General features: G+C 42.1%; 2 long non-coding RNA genes across 4 annotated transcripts in view; one reads left to right on the forward strand and one right to left on the reverse strand.

Moving 5' to 3' along the window:
• The window catches only part of LOC123724376 (uncharacterized), a 63,343-nt gene that overhangs the window by 47,429 nt on the left and 490 nt on the right, over nucleotides 1-15,424 (forward strand). The window contains exon 3 of the long non-coding RNA XR_006756888.1: nucleotides 15,228-15,366. This is a non-coding gene — a long non-coding RNA (uncharacterized lncRNA). The remainder of the gene's footprint in view (nucleotides 1-15,227; nucleotides 15,367-15,424) is intronic.
• The window catches only part of LOC106613479 (uncharacterized), a 51,669-nt gene continuing 51,026 nt past the window's right edge, over nucleotides 14,782-15,424 (reverse strand). For 2 of the 3 annotated variants that reach the window (XR_001330488.2, XR_001330487.2), the window contains exon 6: nucleotides 14,782-15,346. This is a non-coding gene — a long non-coding RNA (uncharacterized lncRNA). The remainder of the gene's footprint in view (nucleotides 15,347-15,424) is intronic. The other variant, XR_001330484.2, reaches the window with a different exon arrangement.

Raw genomic sequence — 15,424 nt, forward strand, 5'->3', positions numbered from 1 at the left:
GAGAGTCGAAAACAGCAGGTCCGGGACAAGGTAGCACCTATGGTGAACAGGTCTGGGTTGCATAGCCGCAGGCAGAACAGTTAAAACTGGAGCAACAGCATGACCAGGTGGACTGGGACAGCCAGGAGTCATCAGGCCATGTAGTCCTGAGGCATGATCCTAGGGCTCAGGTCCTCTGGGAGGGAGAGGGAGAGATAATTAGAGAGATCATACTTAAATTCACACAAGACACCAGATAAGACAGAAGAATTACACCAGATAAAACAGACTGACCCTAGCCCCCCGGCACATAGACTATTGTATAGTACATGAAGATCGCCTCCACCTCACGAGACAGAGGGGGCGCAAAACCGGACAGGAAGATCACGTCTGTGACTCAACCCACTCAAGTTGAGTATAGCGGAAAAATCCTGTTACTATTTGATGCACCCCTCCTAGAGAAGGCATGGAAGAGCACTAGTAAGCCAGTGACTCAGACCCCGTAATAGGGTCAGAGGCAGATAATCCCAGTGGAGAGAGGGGAGTCGGCCAGGCAGAGACAGCAAAGTGCCTTGCCGTTCACCTTCACACCACTGGGCCAGAATAAACTCAATCATAGGACCTACTGAAGAGATGACTCTTCATTAAAGACTTAAAGATCGAGGCCGAGTCTGCGTCTCTCACATGGATAGGTAGACAATTCCATAAAAATTGAGCTCTATAGGAGAAAGTCCTGCCTCCAGCTGTTTGCTTAGAAATTCTAGGTTCACTATGCAGGCCTGCGTCTTGTGACCGTAGCGTACGTGTAGGTATGTACGGCAGGACCAAATCGTAGAGATAGGTAGGAGCAAGCCCATGTAATGTAAAATCTTAACTAATTCTTGTATACTATTGTCAATAATCCCTTACCTTTGGTTGTCTTCATCAAAAAGCACTTCCAGGAATCCCAGATCCACAACAAATGTATTTTAGTTCGAAAAAATTACTCCTTTATGTTCCAAGAGCTTGTTCTTGTTAGCGCGTCTGAAGGCTGATCCAAATGCTCCGTCGGCCGCAGGACAGCCATTGAGAATATGCATTTTTTTCCATTTAGGTTCGTTCAAACATGTCAAACGTTGTATAACAAATCTTCAGGGCGTTTTTCAACAAGAGAGCCAATAAGATTCAAGGAGGATGATTGCATTATCTTTCAAAACGTTTCGAAAGGGGAGAGAAGCCAGGGCCGCCGGCGTCATAATGGTGATGGCCCTCCTCATTTGACCAATTTCAACAGCGTCTCATTCATTCAGTTTTCACAGTAGAAGGCTCAAACGACTTTGTATAGACTGGGGACATCTAGTGGAAGGAATAGGAAGTGCTCAATGAACCATAGCTCACGGTGTGATTAATAGGCAACGTGATGAAGTTGAGTTCGCAATTCAGAATTCCACTTCCTGTTTCGATCTGTCTTGGGGTTTTGACTGCCATATGAGTTCTGTTATACTCAGACACCATTCAAACAGTTTTAGAAACTTTAGGGTGTTTTCTATCCACAAGTATTAATTATATGCATATCCTAGCTTCTGAGTTTGAGTAGTAGGCCGTTTAAAATGGGCACACATTTTTTTCAAAATGCGCTGTGGCGCCCCCTATCCTAGGCGAACGTCAAGAGGTTAAACAGGTCAACATTCACAAGGCTGGATTACCAGGATGTGTACTCAAAGCACGCGCCGACCAACTGGCAAGTGTCTTCACTGACATTTTCAACTTCTCCCTCAGCGTGTCTGTAATACCTACACGTTTCAAGCAGACCACCATAGTCCCTGTGCCCAAGGAAGCGAAGGTAACCTGCCTAAATGATTACCGCCCATAGCATTCATGTCTGTAGCCATGAAGTGCTTGAAAGGCTGGTCATGGCTCACATCAACAGCATCATCCCGGGTACCCTAGACACAGATCCACAGATGACGCAATCTCAATCACACTCCACACTGCCCTTTCTTACCTGGACAAAAGGAACACCTATGTGAGAATGCTGTTCATTGACTACACCTCAGCGTTCAACACCATAGTGCCCACAAAGCTCATCACTAAGCTAAGGACCCTGGGACTAAACACCTCCCTCTGCAACTGGATCTTGGACTTCCTGACGGGGCAGGTGGTACGGGTAGGCAACAACACGTCTGCCACGCTGATCATCAACTACAAATCAAATTGTATTTGTCACATGTGCCAAATACAACAGGTGTAGACCTTATAGTGAAATGTTTACCTACAAGCCCTTATCCAACAATGCAGTTTTAAGAACATACCTAAAAAATTAAGAGATGTAAATAACAAATAATTAAAGAGCAGCAGTAAAATAACAATAGCGGGGCTATATACAGGGGGTACCGGTACAGAGTCAATGTGTCGGGGCACTGGTGTCGCAAATAGTCTGGGTAGCGATTTGATTAGATGTTCAGGATTCTTATGGCTTGGGGTATAAGCTGTTTAGAAGCCTCTTGGCGCTCGGTACCGCTTGCCGTGTGGTAGCAGAGAGAACAGTCTATGTCTAGGGTGCCTGGAGTCTTTGACAATTGTTCAGCGGTGCATGTTTAGGTCCCTCCTGTACTCCCTGTTCACCCACGACTGTGTGGCCAAACACGACTCCAACACCATCATTAAGTTTGATGATCACCGACAGCAATGATTTTTTTGTATTTTATTTGGATCCCCATTAGCTGTTGCAAAAGCGGCAGCTTCTTTTCCTGGGCTCCACACAAAACATGAAACGTAATACAGAATGACATAATACACAACATCAATAGACAGGAACAGCTCAAGGACAGAACTACATAAAAAAATGAAAGGCACACGTAGCCTACATATCATGGCATACACACAAACTATCTAGGTCCAATAGGGGAGAGACATTGCTTTAACCTGTTAGGGCTAGGGGGCAGCATTTGCACGTCTGGATAAAAAAATGTACCCGATTTAATCTGGTTACTAATCCTACCCAGTAACTAGAATATGCATATACTTATTATATATGGATAGAAAACACTCTAAAGTTTCTAAAACTGTTTGAATGGTGTCTGTGAGTATAACAGAACTCATTTGGCAGGCAAAACCCTGAGACATTTTCTGACAGGAAGTGGATACCTGATGTGTTGTATTACCTTTAAACCTATCCCATTGAAAAACACAGGGGCTGAGGAATATTTTGGCACTTCCTATTGCTTCCACTAGATGTCACCAGCCTTTACAAAGTGTTTTGAGTCTTCTGGAGGGAGATCTGACCGAACAAGAGCCATGGAACGATGATGTCCCATTAGACACCTGGCGTGCGAGTTCATGTTGGGTACCCTCGTTCCAATACGTTATAAAAGAGTATGCATTCGTCCACCTTGAATATTATTCATGTTCTGGTTAAAAAAGGCCCTAATGATTTATGCTATACAACGTTTGACATGTTTGAACGAACGTAAATATATTTTTTCCCCTCGTTCATGACGAGAAGTCCGGCTGGCTTAGATCATGTGCTAACAAGACGGAGATTTTTGGACATAAATGATGAGCTTTTTTGAACAAAACTACATTCGTTATGGACCTGTGATACCTGGAAGTGACATCTGATGAAGAGAATCAAAGGTAATGGATTATTTACATAGTATTTTCGATTTTAGATCTCCCCAACATGACGTCTAGTCTGTATCGCAACGCGTATTTTTCTGGGCGCAGTGCTCAGATTATTGCAAAGTGTGATTTCCCAGTAAGGTTATTTTTAAATCTGGCAAGTTGATTGCGTTCAAGAGATGTAAATCTATAATTCTTTAAATGACAATATAATATTTTACCAATGTTTTCTAATTTTAATTATTTAATTTGTGACGCTGACTTGACTGCCGGTTATTGGAGGGAAACGATTTCCTCAACATCAATGCCATAGTAAAACGCTGTTTTTGGATATAAATATGAACTTGATAGAACTAAAAATGCATGCATTGTCTAACATAATGTCCTAGGAGTGTCATCTGATGGAGATTGTAAAAGGTTAGTGCATCATTTTAGCTGGTTTTATGGTTTTGGTGACCCTGTCTTTGACTTGACAAAACATTACACACAACTCTTGTAAATGTACTGTCCTAACATACTCTAAATTTATGCTTTCGCCGTAAAACCTTTTTGAAATCGTAAAACGTGGTTAGATTAAGGAGATGTTTATCTTTCAAAGGGTGTAAAATAGTTGTATGTTTGAAAAATTTGAATTTTGACATTTATTTGGATTCAAATTTGCCGCTCTTGAAATGCACCTGCTGTTGATGGAGTGCACCACGGGTGGCACGCTAGCGTCCCACCTAGCCCATAGAGGTTAACTGTTTTTTTAAACCAGGTTTGCTGTTTATTTGAGCAATATGAGATGGAAGGAAGTTCCATGCAATAGGGGCTCCATATAATACTGTACGCTTTCTTGAATTTGTTCTGGATTTGGGGACTGTGAAAAGACCCCTGGTGGCATGTCTGATGGGATAAGTGTGTGTCATATCTGTGTGTAAGTTGACTATGCAACAATTTGGTATTTTCAACACATTAATGTTTCTTATAAAAAGTAGTAATGCAGTCAGTCTCTCCTCAACTCTTAGCCAAGAGAGACTGGCATGCATAGTATTTATATCAGCCCTCTGATTACAATGAAGAGCAGTATGTGCCGCTCTGTTCTGGGCCAGCATCAGCTTAACTTCTTGGGGCTATGTGGGACGCTAGCGTGCCACCCGTGGTGCACCCTATCAACAGCAGGTGCATTTCAAGAGCGGCAAATTTGAAACCAAATAAATGTCAAAATTCAAATTTTTCAAACATACAACTATCTTACACCCTTTGAAAGATAAACATCTCCTTAATCTAACCACGTTGTCCGATTTCAAAAAGGTTTTACGGCGAAAGCATAAAGTTAGATTATGTTAGGAGAGTACATTGACAATAGCTGTGTGTAATGTTTTGTCAATTCAAAGACAGGGTCACCAAAACCATAAAACCAGCTAAAATGATGCACTAACCTTTTACAATCTCCATCAGATGACACTCCTAGGACATTATGTTAGACAATGCACGCATTTTTAGTTCTATCAAGTTCATATTTATGTCCAAAAACAGCGTTTTACTTTGGCATTGATGTTGAGGAAATCGTTTCCCTCCAATAACCGGCAGTCAAGTCAGCACCACAAATTAAATAATTAAAATTAGAAAACATTGGTAAAATATTATATTGTCATTTAAAGAATTATAGATTTACATCTCTTGAACGCAATCAACTTGCCAGATTTAAAAATAACCTTACTGGGAAATCACACTTTGCAATAATCTGAGCACTGCGCCCAGAAAAATATGCTTTGCTATACAGACAAACTGCCATGTTGGAGAGATCTAAAATCGAAAATACTATGTTAATAATCCATTACCTTTGATTCTCTTCATCAGATGTCACTTCCCGGATTCCCAGGTCCATAACGAATGTAGTTTTGTTCAAAAAAGCTCATCATTATATCCAAAAAGATCCGTGTTGTTAGCACATGATCTAAGCCAGCAGGACTTCTCGTCATGAACGAGGGGAAAAAATATATTTACGTTCGTTCAAACATGTCAAACGTTGTATAGCATAAATCATTAGTGCCTTTTTTAACCAGAACATGAATAATATTCAAGGTGGACGAATGCATTCTCTTTTATAACGTATTGGAACGAGGGTACCCAACATGAACTCGCGCGCCAGAGTCTAATCGGCCATCACCGTTCCATGGCTCTTGTTCGGTCAGATCTCACAGTAAAAGACTCAAAACACTTTGTAAAGGCTGGTGACATCTAGTGGAAGCAATAGGAAGTGCCAAAACATTAATCAACCCCTGTGTGTTTCAATGGCATAGGCTTAAAGGTAATTCAACACATCAGGTATCCACTTCCTGTCAGAAAATGTCTCAGGGTTTTGCCTGCCAAATGAGTTCTGTTATACTCACAGACACCATTCAAACAGTTTTAGAAACTTTAGGGTGTTTTCTATCCATATATAATAAGTATATGCATATTCTAGTTACTGGGTAGGATTAGTAACCAGATTAAATCGGGTACGTTTTTTTATCCAGCCGTGAAAATACTGCCCCCTAGCCCCAACAGGTTAACTAGGTATTTCCTTGCAGCACTGGACCACATGACTGGACAATAATCAAGATTAGACAAAACAATAGCCTACAGAACTTGCTTTTTGGAGTGTGGTGTCAAAAAAGCAGAGCATCTCTTTATTACAGCCAGACCTCTCCCCATCTTTACACCAGTTTACAATCTAAGGTAACGCCAAGTAATTTAAACAGCCATACCATTCATTACCAAATTCAGCTGAGGTCTACCATATACAGTGGGGGAAAAAAGTATTTGTTCCCCTGCTGATTTTGTACGTTCGCCCACTGACAAAGAAATAATCAGTCTATCATTTTAATGGTAGGTTTATTTGAACAGTGAGAGACAGAATAACAAAAAAAACAGAAAAACGCATGTCAGAAATGTTATAAATTGATTTGCATTTTAATGAGGGAAATAAGTATTTGACCCCCTCTCAATCAGAAAGATTTCTGGCTCCCAGGAGTCTTTTATACAGGTAACGAGCTGAGATTAGGAGCACACTCTTAAATGGAGTGCTCCTAACCGCAGCTTGTTACCTGTAAAAAAGACACCTGTCCACAGAAGCAATCAATCAGATTCCTAACTCTCCACCATGGCCAAGACCAAAGAGCTCTCCAAGGTTGTCAGAGACAAGATTGTAGACCTACACAAGGCTGGAATGGGCTACAAGACCAATCGCCAAGCAACTTGGTGAGAAGATGACAACATTTGGTGTGATTATTCGCAAATGGAAGATACACAAAAGAACTGTCAATATCCCTCGGCCTGGGGCTCCATGCAAGATCTCACCTCGTGGAGTTGCAATGATCATGAGAACAGTGAGGAATCAGCCCAGAACTACACGGGAGGATCTTGTCAATGATCTCAAGGCAGCTGCGACCATAGTCACCAAGAAAAATAATTGGTAACACACTACGCCGTGAAAGACTTAAATCCTGCAGCGCCCGCAAGGTCCCCCTGCTCAAGAATACATATACATGCCTGTCTGAAGTTTTCCAATGAACATCTGAATGACTCAGAGTACAACTGGTGAAAATGTTGTGGTCAGATGATACCAAAATGGAGCTCTTTGACATAAACTCAACTCGCCGTGTTTGGAGGAGGAGGAATGCTGCCTATGACCCCAAGAACACCATCTCCACCGTCAAACATGGAGGTGGAAACATTATGCTTTGGGGGTGTTTTTCTGCTAAGGGGACATGACAACTTCACCGCATCAAAGGGACGATGGACGGGGCCATGTACCGTCAAATCTTGGGTGAGAACCTCCTTCCCTCAGCCAGGGCATTGAAAATGGGTCGCGGATGGGTATTCCAGCATGACAATGACCTAAATCACATGGACAAGGCAACAAAGGAGTGGCTCAAGAAGAAGCACATTAAGGTCCTGGAGTGGCCTAGCCAGTCTCCAGACCTTAATCCCATAGAAAATCTGTGGAGGGAGCTGAAGGTTCGAGTTGCCAAACGTCAGCCTCGAAACCTTAACCTGTTGGGGACAGGGGGCAGTATTGACACGGCCGGATAAAAAACGTACCCGATTTAATCTGGTTACTACTCCTGCCCAGTAACTAGAATATGCATATAATTATTGGCTTTGGATAGAAAACACCCTAAAGTTTCTAAAACTGTTTGAATGGTGTCTGTGAGTATAACAGAAGTCATATGGCAGGCAAAAACCTGAGAAGATTCCTTACAGGAAGTACCCTCTCTGACAAGATCTTGTTCTTCTTGTCTCTGTTTATTGAAGACTGAGGATCTTTGCTGTAACGTGACACTTCCTACGCCTCCCATAGGCTCTCAGAGCCCAGGAAAAAGCTGAATGATATCGAGGCAGCCTCTGGCTGAAACACATTATCGCCTTTGGCAAGTAGCCGATCAGAGGACAATGGGCTTAGGCGCGTGCACGAGTCGACCCCATGCTTTATTTTCTTTTGTCTGTTTACCTAAACGCAGATTCCCGGTCGGAATATTAGCGCTTTTTTACGAGAAAAATGGCATAAGAAATTGATTTTAAACAGCGGTTGACATGCTTCGAAGTACGGTAATGGAATATTTAGAATTCTTTTGTCACGAAATGCGTCGTGCTCGTCACCCTTCTTTACCCTTTTGGATAGTGTCTTGAACGCACGAACAAAACGCCGCTGTTTGGATATAACTATGGATTATTTGGGACCAAACCAACATTTGTTATTGAAGTAGAAGTCCTGGGAATGCATTCTGACGAAGAACACCAAAGGTAATAACATTTTTCTTATAGTAAATCTGACTTTGGTGAGTGCTAAATTTGCTGGGTGTCTAAATAGCTAGCCCTGTGATGCCGGGCTATCTACTTAGAATATTGCAAAATGTGCTTTCACCGAAAATCTATTTTAAAATCGGACATTTCGAGTGCATAGAGGAGTTCTGTATCTATAATTCTTAAAATAATTGTTATGCTTTTTGTGAACGTTTATCGTGAGTAATTTAGTAAATTTTTTGTAAATTCACCGGAAGTTTGCTAGTATGCTAGTTCTGAATGTCACATGCTAATGTAAAAAGCTGGTTTTTGATATAAATATGAACTTGATTGAACAAAACATGCATGTATTGTATAACATAATGTCCTAGGTGTGTCATCTGATGAAGATCATCAAAGGTTAGTGCTGCATTTAGCTGTCTTCTGGGTTTTTGTGACATTATATGCTAGCTTGAAAAATGGGTGTCTGATTATTTCTGGCTGGGTACTCTGCTGACATAATCTAATGTTTTGCTTTCGTTGTAAAGCCTTTTTGAAATCGGACAGTGTGGTTAGATTAACGAGAGTCTTGTCTTTAAAATGGTGTAAAATAGTCATATGTTTGAGAAATTGAAGTAATAGCATTTCTAAGGTATTTGAATAACGCGCTACAGGATTCCACTGGCTGTTACGTAGGTGGGACGATTTCGTCCCGCCGAACCTAGAGAGGTTAATGACTTGGAGAAGATCTGCAAAGAGGAGTGGGACAAAATCCCTCCTGAGATGTGTGCAAACCTGGTGGCCAACTACAAGAAAAGTCTGACCTCTGTGATTGCCAACAAGGGTTTTGCCACCAAGTACTAAGTCATGTTTTGCAGAGGGGTCAAATACTTATTTCCCTCATTAAAATGCAAATCATTTTATAACATTTTTGACATGCGTTTTTCTGTTTTTTTTTGTTGCTATTCTGTCTCTCACTGTTCAAATAAACCTACTATTAAAATGATAGACTGATAATTTCTTTGTAAGTGGGCAAATGTACAAAATCAGCAGGGGATCAAATACTTTTTTCCCCCCACTGTACAATGCTCTTAGTTTTAGAGATGTTCAGGACCAGTTTATTACTGGCCACCCATTCCAAAACAGACTGCAACTCTTTGTTAATAAGGGTTTCAGTGGCTTCATTAGCTGTGGTTGCTGATGCATATATGGTTGAATCATCAGCATACAGTTGAAGTCGGAAGTTTACATACACTTAGGTCGGAGTCATTAAAACTCGTTTTTCAACCACTCCACTAATTTCTTGTTAACAAACTATAGTTTTGGCAAGTTGGTTAGGACATCTACTTTGTGCATGACACAAGTCATTTTTCCAACAATTGTTTACAGACAGATTATTGCACTTATAATTCACTGTATCACAATTCCAGTGGGTCAGAAGTTTACATACACTAAGTTGACTGTGCCTTTAAACAGCTTGGATAATTTCAGAAAATGTCATGGCTTCTGATAAGTAAAAAATAAAAATGAGCCTATTTCACCTTTACTTAACCAGGTAGGCTAGTTGAGAACAAGTTCTCATTTGCAACTGCGACCTGGCCAAGATAAAGCAAAGCAGTTCGACACATACAACAACACAGAGTTACACATGGAATAAACAAACATACAATCAATAATACAGTAGGAAAATCTATATAAAGCATGTGCAAATGAGGTAGGATAAGAGAGGTAAGGCAATAAATAGGCCAGAGTGGCAAAGTAATTACAATATAGCAATTAAACACTGGAATGGTAGGATGTGCAGAGGATGAATGTGCAAGTTGAGATACTGGGGTGTAAAGGAGCAAGATACATAAATAAATAAATAACAGTATGGGGATGAGGTAGCTTGGATGTGCTATTTACCGATGAGCTATATACAAGTGCAGTGATATGTGAGCTGCTCTGACAGCTGGTGCTTAAAGCTAGTGAGGGGGGTAAGAGTCTCCAGCTTCAGAGATTTTTGCAGTTCGTTCCAGTCATTGGCAGCAGAGAACTTAATTTGAGTCAATTGGAAGTGTACCTGTGGATGTATTTCAAGGCCTACCTTCAAACTCAGTGCCTCTTTGCTTGACATCATGGGAAAATCAAAAGAAATCAGCCAAGACCTCCGAAAAAATAATGGTAGACCTCCACAAGTCTGGTTCATCCTTGGGAACAATTTCCAAACGCCTGAAGTTACCACGTTCATCTGTATAAACAATAGTATGCAAGTATAAACACCATGGGACCATGCAGCCTTCATACCGCTCGGGAAGGAGACGCATTCTGTCTCCTAGAGATGAACGTACTTGGTGCGAAAAGTGCAAATCAATCCCAGAACACCAAAGGACTTTATGAAGATGCTGGAGGAAACAGGTACAAAAGTATTGTCGTGTCTTTGGGGGTACCATTAAACAGAAGATATGTTTATCAATTAGCTCCCTGTAATTATTATCACGCAATTAAACTGATTAATCGTTTAGTTGTAATTAACTAGGAGGTCGGGGCACCAAGGAGAATATTCAGATTACAAAGCTATAATTTTCCTAATATAACTTTCCTGTACTATAATATTATATTATATTATAGTATAGGTCGATTATCTTCTAAGTTTAAATGGTGGATTTACCTCTAGTCCAGTCTCATACCAAAACGTCGTAAATTGTTGTATCTGCACGAACCCAGTCTTTACTAAAATCATCCATACATCAATTGTCTTAAAATCATTTATTTACTACACTAAGTAATTAACAGAAAAACATACAAACAGTAATTATCGTCAACAAAGGATTGGTATCGGAATGTGCCCTTGTGGGCTAAACAGGCTGGTCGGCCTGTTGAACAATGGGTCATAAATGGTCAGCTGAGAAGTTTACACAGAGTTCATTAACAATTGACAATTGAAGGCTCACTCATTCGGGAACAATTGCAATCAATATATATATATTTACACTCAGTGTGTCGTTCTGATTCTTGTTGGAGAGTAGTTCTGTTGGGGAGTTTTGTCCGCGTTCTCTCTCTCTCTCTTGGTTAGAATGGATCTTTCAGAGCGACCTTCATTAATGTCGTCATCGAATGGTTGCTTCGTTGGTCTTCGCGTTCAATGATATAATTTACTTAGCTGCAGACTAATAATTAATATCAAAGACTTGTTCTTATTCTGTCAGTATCGATAGTCTAAAAGTTAACGTGGTATGGTTCACTTTCAGTAGAGGAATTAGATGGTAGAACCTATTTGGCCAACGGAGTGTAGGCCTGGTCTCGAGAAATGTAAATCAGGGAGTGTTTTATAGTGCCCATCGAACAGGCTGGTCAAATGACGCCTGGTCCTGTATATGTCCCTGGGGCGTGCCTATGACTGAGTTAGATTTGGTTACAGAAATACAATTCTATCACATTACATCAGTACATAGCATCTCAATGTCTTACAAAACCTTTATCCTTATCAATACATTCCATACACCCATATGAGGCAAGTCTTAAACTGAGTCTATTATATAAACAGTTTTATGGTAATATTGTCTCTTCTGAGTATCACAAAATTGTACCAAGCGGATGAGTTCGTAGCTGGATTCTTCAACAATCTTCCATACCTTCTCCAGCACACACATGTCGCTCGGTTCTCCAATTCTATGAGTTGGAAGAATTTCCTTTGTCTCTCTATGAAACATGGGGTAGGAGATTCTCCTCAGAGGGTTTTTTACAACCCTGGGTTGGGGGGGAAGGTAGGTTGGGTGATGGTACGAAGGGGAGGGGGTCAACTGTCCTTCCTGTACCCAAAGAGGCCAACGTCATGACAGTATCTATATCCACAGTAAAATGAGTCCTATATCGACATAACCTGAAAGGCCGCTTAGCAAGGAAGAAGCCACTGCTCCAAAGCCGCCATAAAAAAAGCCAGATTACGGTTTGCAACTGCACATGGAGACAAAGATCGTACTTTTTGAGAAATGTCCTCTGGTCTGATGAAACAAACTGTTTGGCCATAATGACCATCGTTATGTTTGGAGGAAAAAGGGGGAGGCTTGCAAGCACCATCGCAACTGTGAAGCACGGGGGAGCTTTGCTGCAGAAGGGGACTAGTGCACTTCACAAAATAGATGGCATCATGAGGAAGGACAATTATGTGGATAAGTTGAAGCAACATCTCAAGACATCAGTCAGGAAGTTAAAGCGTGGTCACAAATGGGTCTTCCATTTGAGGCCCACAAAGCTGCCTCAGTTACACCAGCTCTGTCAGGAGGAATGGGCCAAAATTCACCCAACTTATTGTGGGAAGCTTGTGGAAGGCTACCCAAAATGTTTGACCCAAGTTAAACAATTTAAAGGCCATGCTACCAAATACTAATCGAGTGTCTGTAAACTTCTGACACACTGGGAATGTGATGAAAGAAATAAAAGCTGAAATAAATAATTCTCTCTACTATTATTCTGACATTTCACATTCTTAAAATAAAGTGTTAATCCTAACTGACCTAAAACAGGGCATTTTTACTCAGATTAAAAGTCAGGAATTGTGAAAAACTGATTTAAAATGTATTTGGCTAAGGTGTATGCAAACTTCAACTATGTCACATTCTTCTTAGTCTGATAAAGAGAAATCATTGTCGGACCAATACGCAGCGGGGAAATGTGTACTCATCTTTTTATTTAAACGGAAAAGGTAAACCAAAATAAACACGTACACAACTACTGATAACAGGCCGGTAAGGCAAACAAGCTATACCTATCACAATCTCCCACAAACTACCAACACATACCTATATATAGGACTCTCAATCAGAGGCAACTAGGAAACACCTGCCTCCAATTGAGAGTCCAACACCCAATGACCTAAACAAAGAAATACTAATACTAGAATGAACATAGAAATACAAAACATATAACATAGCCCAAAACCCGTAAATAATAAATCAAACACCCTTCTAAACAACCAACCACCCCGAACCACATAAAACAAATACCCTCTGCCACGTCCTGACCAAACTACAATAACAAATAACCCCTATTACCGGTCAGGACGTGACAGTACCACCCCAAAGGTGCAGACCCCGTATGCAGCTCAACAAAAAAATTAAAATAATAAACCCCTATCTAAAGGGAGGGAAGGGAGGGTGGCTGCCGTCCTACGAAGGCTCCTGTGCTACACCCCCCCTCCCCAAACCTCCTACAATGGAGGTGGCTCCGGCTCAGGCCTCAGTCCCCTACCTGACCCATCCACCCCCACTGAAATCCTCTGCCTGAGGCCATTCATTGATGACCCTGAACCCTGGACTGTAGGACGACTCACTCGGTGCCGGGCCGTAGGCGGACTGGACACTGTTGCCGGACACTCTGGACATAGCCGATGCACTGGAAGCCTAATGCGTGGGGCTGGTAGTGGAGCTACCAGACTGGAGACGCACACTTTAAGGCTAGTGTGAGGAGCGGGAACAGGCTGAGTTGGACTGGGCTGACGTATTGGAGGCCTGGTGCGTGGTGTTGGTACTGGATATACCGGGCCGTGGAGAAGCATTGGCGGTCTCGATCGCACCTCCTGCACAACCCGTCCTGGCTGGATGGAACTAGTAGCCCTGCACAAGCGAAGTGCTGGCACAGGGCGAACTGGGCTGTGCAGGGGCCTGATGGTTGCCGTGCGTAGAGCGGGCGTAGAGTAGCCTGGACCTAGGAGGCGCACCGGTGACCAGATGCGCTGCGCAGGCATCCTCCTACCAGGTTGGATACCCACTCTAGCACGGCACTTGCGAGGGGCTGGGATCACTCGCACTGGACTGTGCGTGCGTATGGACGAGATCATGCGCACTTCCGCATACCTCGGCGCCATCCACTCCATACGTTCTTCCCAAAAAGCACGGGGAGCTGGCTTAGGGCTCACCCTTGGCCCAGCCAAACTACCCGTGTGCCCCCCCCCCAAAAAAAACATTTTTTTATTGGGGTTGCCTCTCCGGCTTTCTTGCCAGCCGTGTTCCCCGGTAGCGTTCCCGGTCTTCACCAGACTTCCTCCATGGGCCCTCTCCAGCCAGATTCTGCTCCCATGTCCAAAACTCCATATTAGTGTTCCGTTGCTCCTTACCCCGCTGTTTGGTCCTTGGTTGGTGTGAGATTCTGTCACGGGTGTCGTTGAAGAGAGAAGGGGACCAAGGCGCAGCGGGTTGCGTGCTCATCATTATTTTATTTATATTAAAGTGAACACGAAAACAATAAACAAAGACCGACAGTTTCACAGGCTAATAATAACAGCAGTGCAAAATACAACTACCCACAAAGAGACAGGTGAAAACAAGCTCCCTAAGTATGACTCCCAATCAGGAACAACGATGTACAGCTGTTCCTGATTGAGAGCCACACCAGGCCAACAAAGAAATACAAAACCTAGAAATCCAAAACAAGAACATACACCAAAACCCGCCGGAACACATAAATACAATACCCCTCGACATACACATAACCCCCGAACCATATAAAACAAATACCCTCTGCCACGTCCTGACCAAACTACCATAACCAATAACCCCTATACTGGTCAGGACGTGACAGTATATTTTTTGCCCCACCAAGATTTACATGCCAAAATCACCACTGTATTCGGGATAAGACGTTTGAGGTTGGATTAATAGTTTTTTACTGTCTTTACTCAATTGACAGTCAAATAACCTAATCACACTGTGACAACACTGTTGTTATTTATGTTTACATAATTTCTTCTGTCTGTGTGTTTATATGATAAACCACTGCAGCCCTTACACTCATTGCCTTAAGTTGACAAATTAAGTTGTATTATTGTATTGTATTGCAAAGGACAATGACTATGAATGTGCAAATAAAATATATTACAATAGCAAGTGTATGTCCATGTCTTTCCCACCATTTTGCGACAGAGACTGTGCTCCAAGGTGCAGTACATCTTCCAGGAGTGGAAGGCCGAGGAGGGCGTCATCTCTTTACACTGCTTCCAGAACGCCATCCCCGTGGAGGCGGAGGCATACACGTGCGAGGCCTGCATGGTGGACGCCATAGGTGAGTGGCCATTTTACTATATTTGGGGTCCATTTCAATAGTCTAAAGTGGCATTCTC

This window comes from Salmo salar, chromosome ssa10 (assembly GCF_905237065.1).
Source record: "Salmo salar chromosome ssa10, Ssal_v3.1, whole genome shotgun sequence".
NCBI classification, from domain to species: Eukaryota; Metazoa; Chordata; class Actinopteri; order Salmoniformes; family Salmonidae; genus Salmo; species Salmo salar.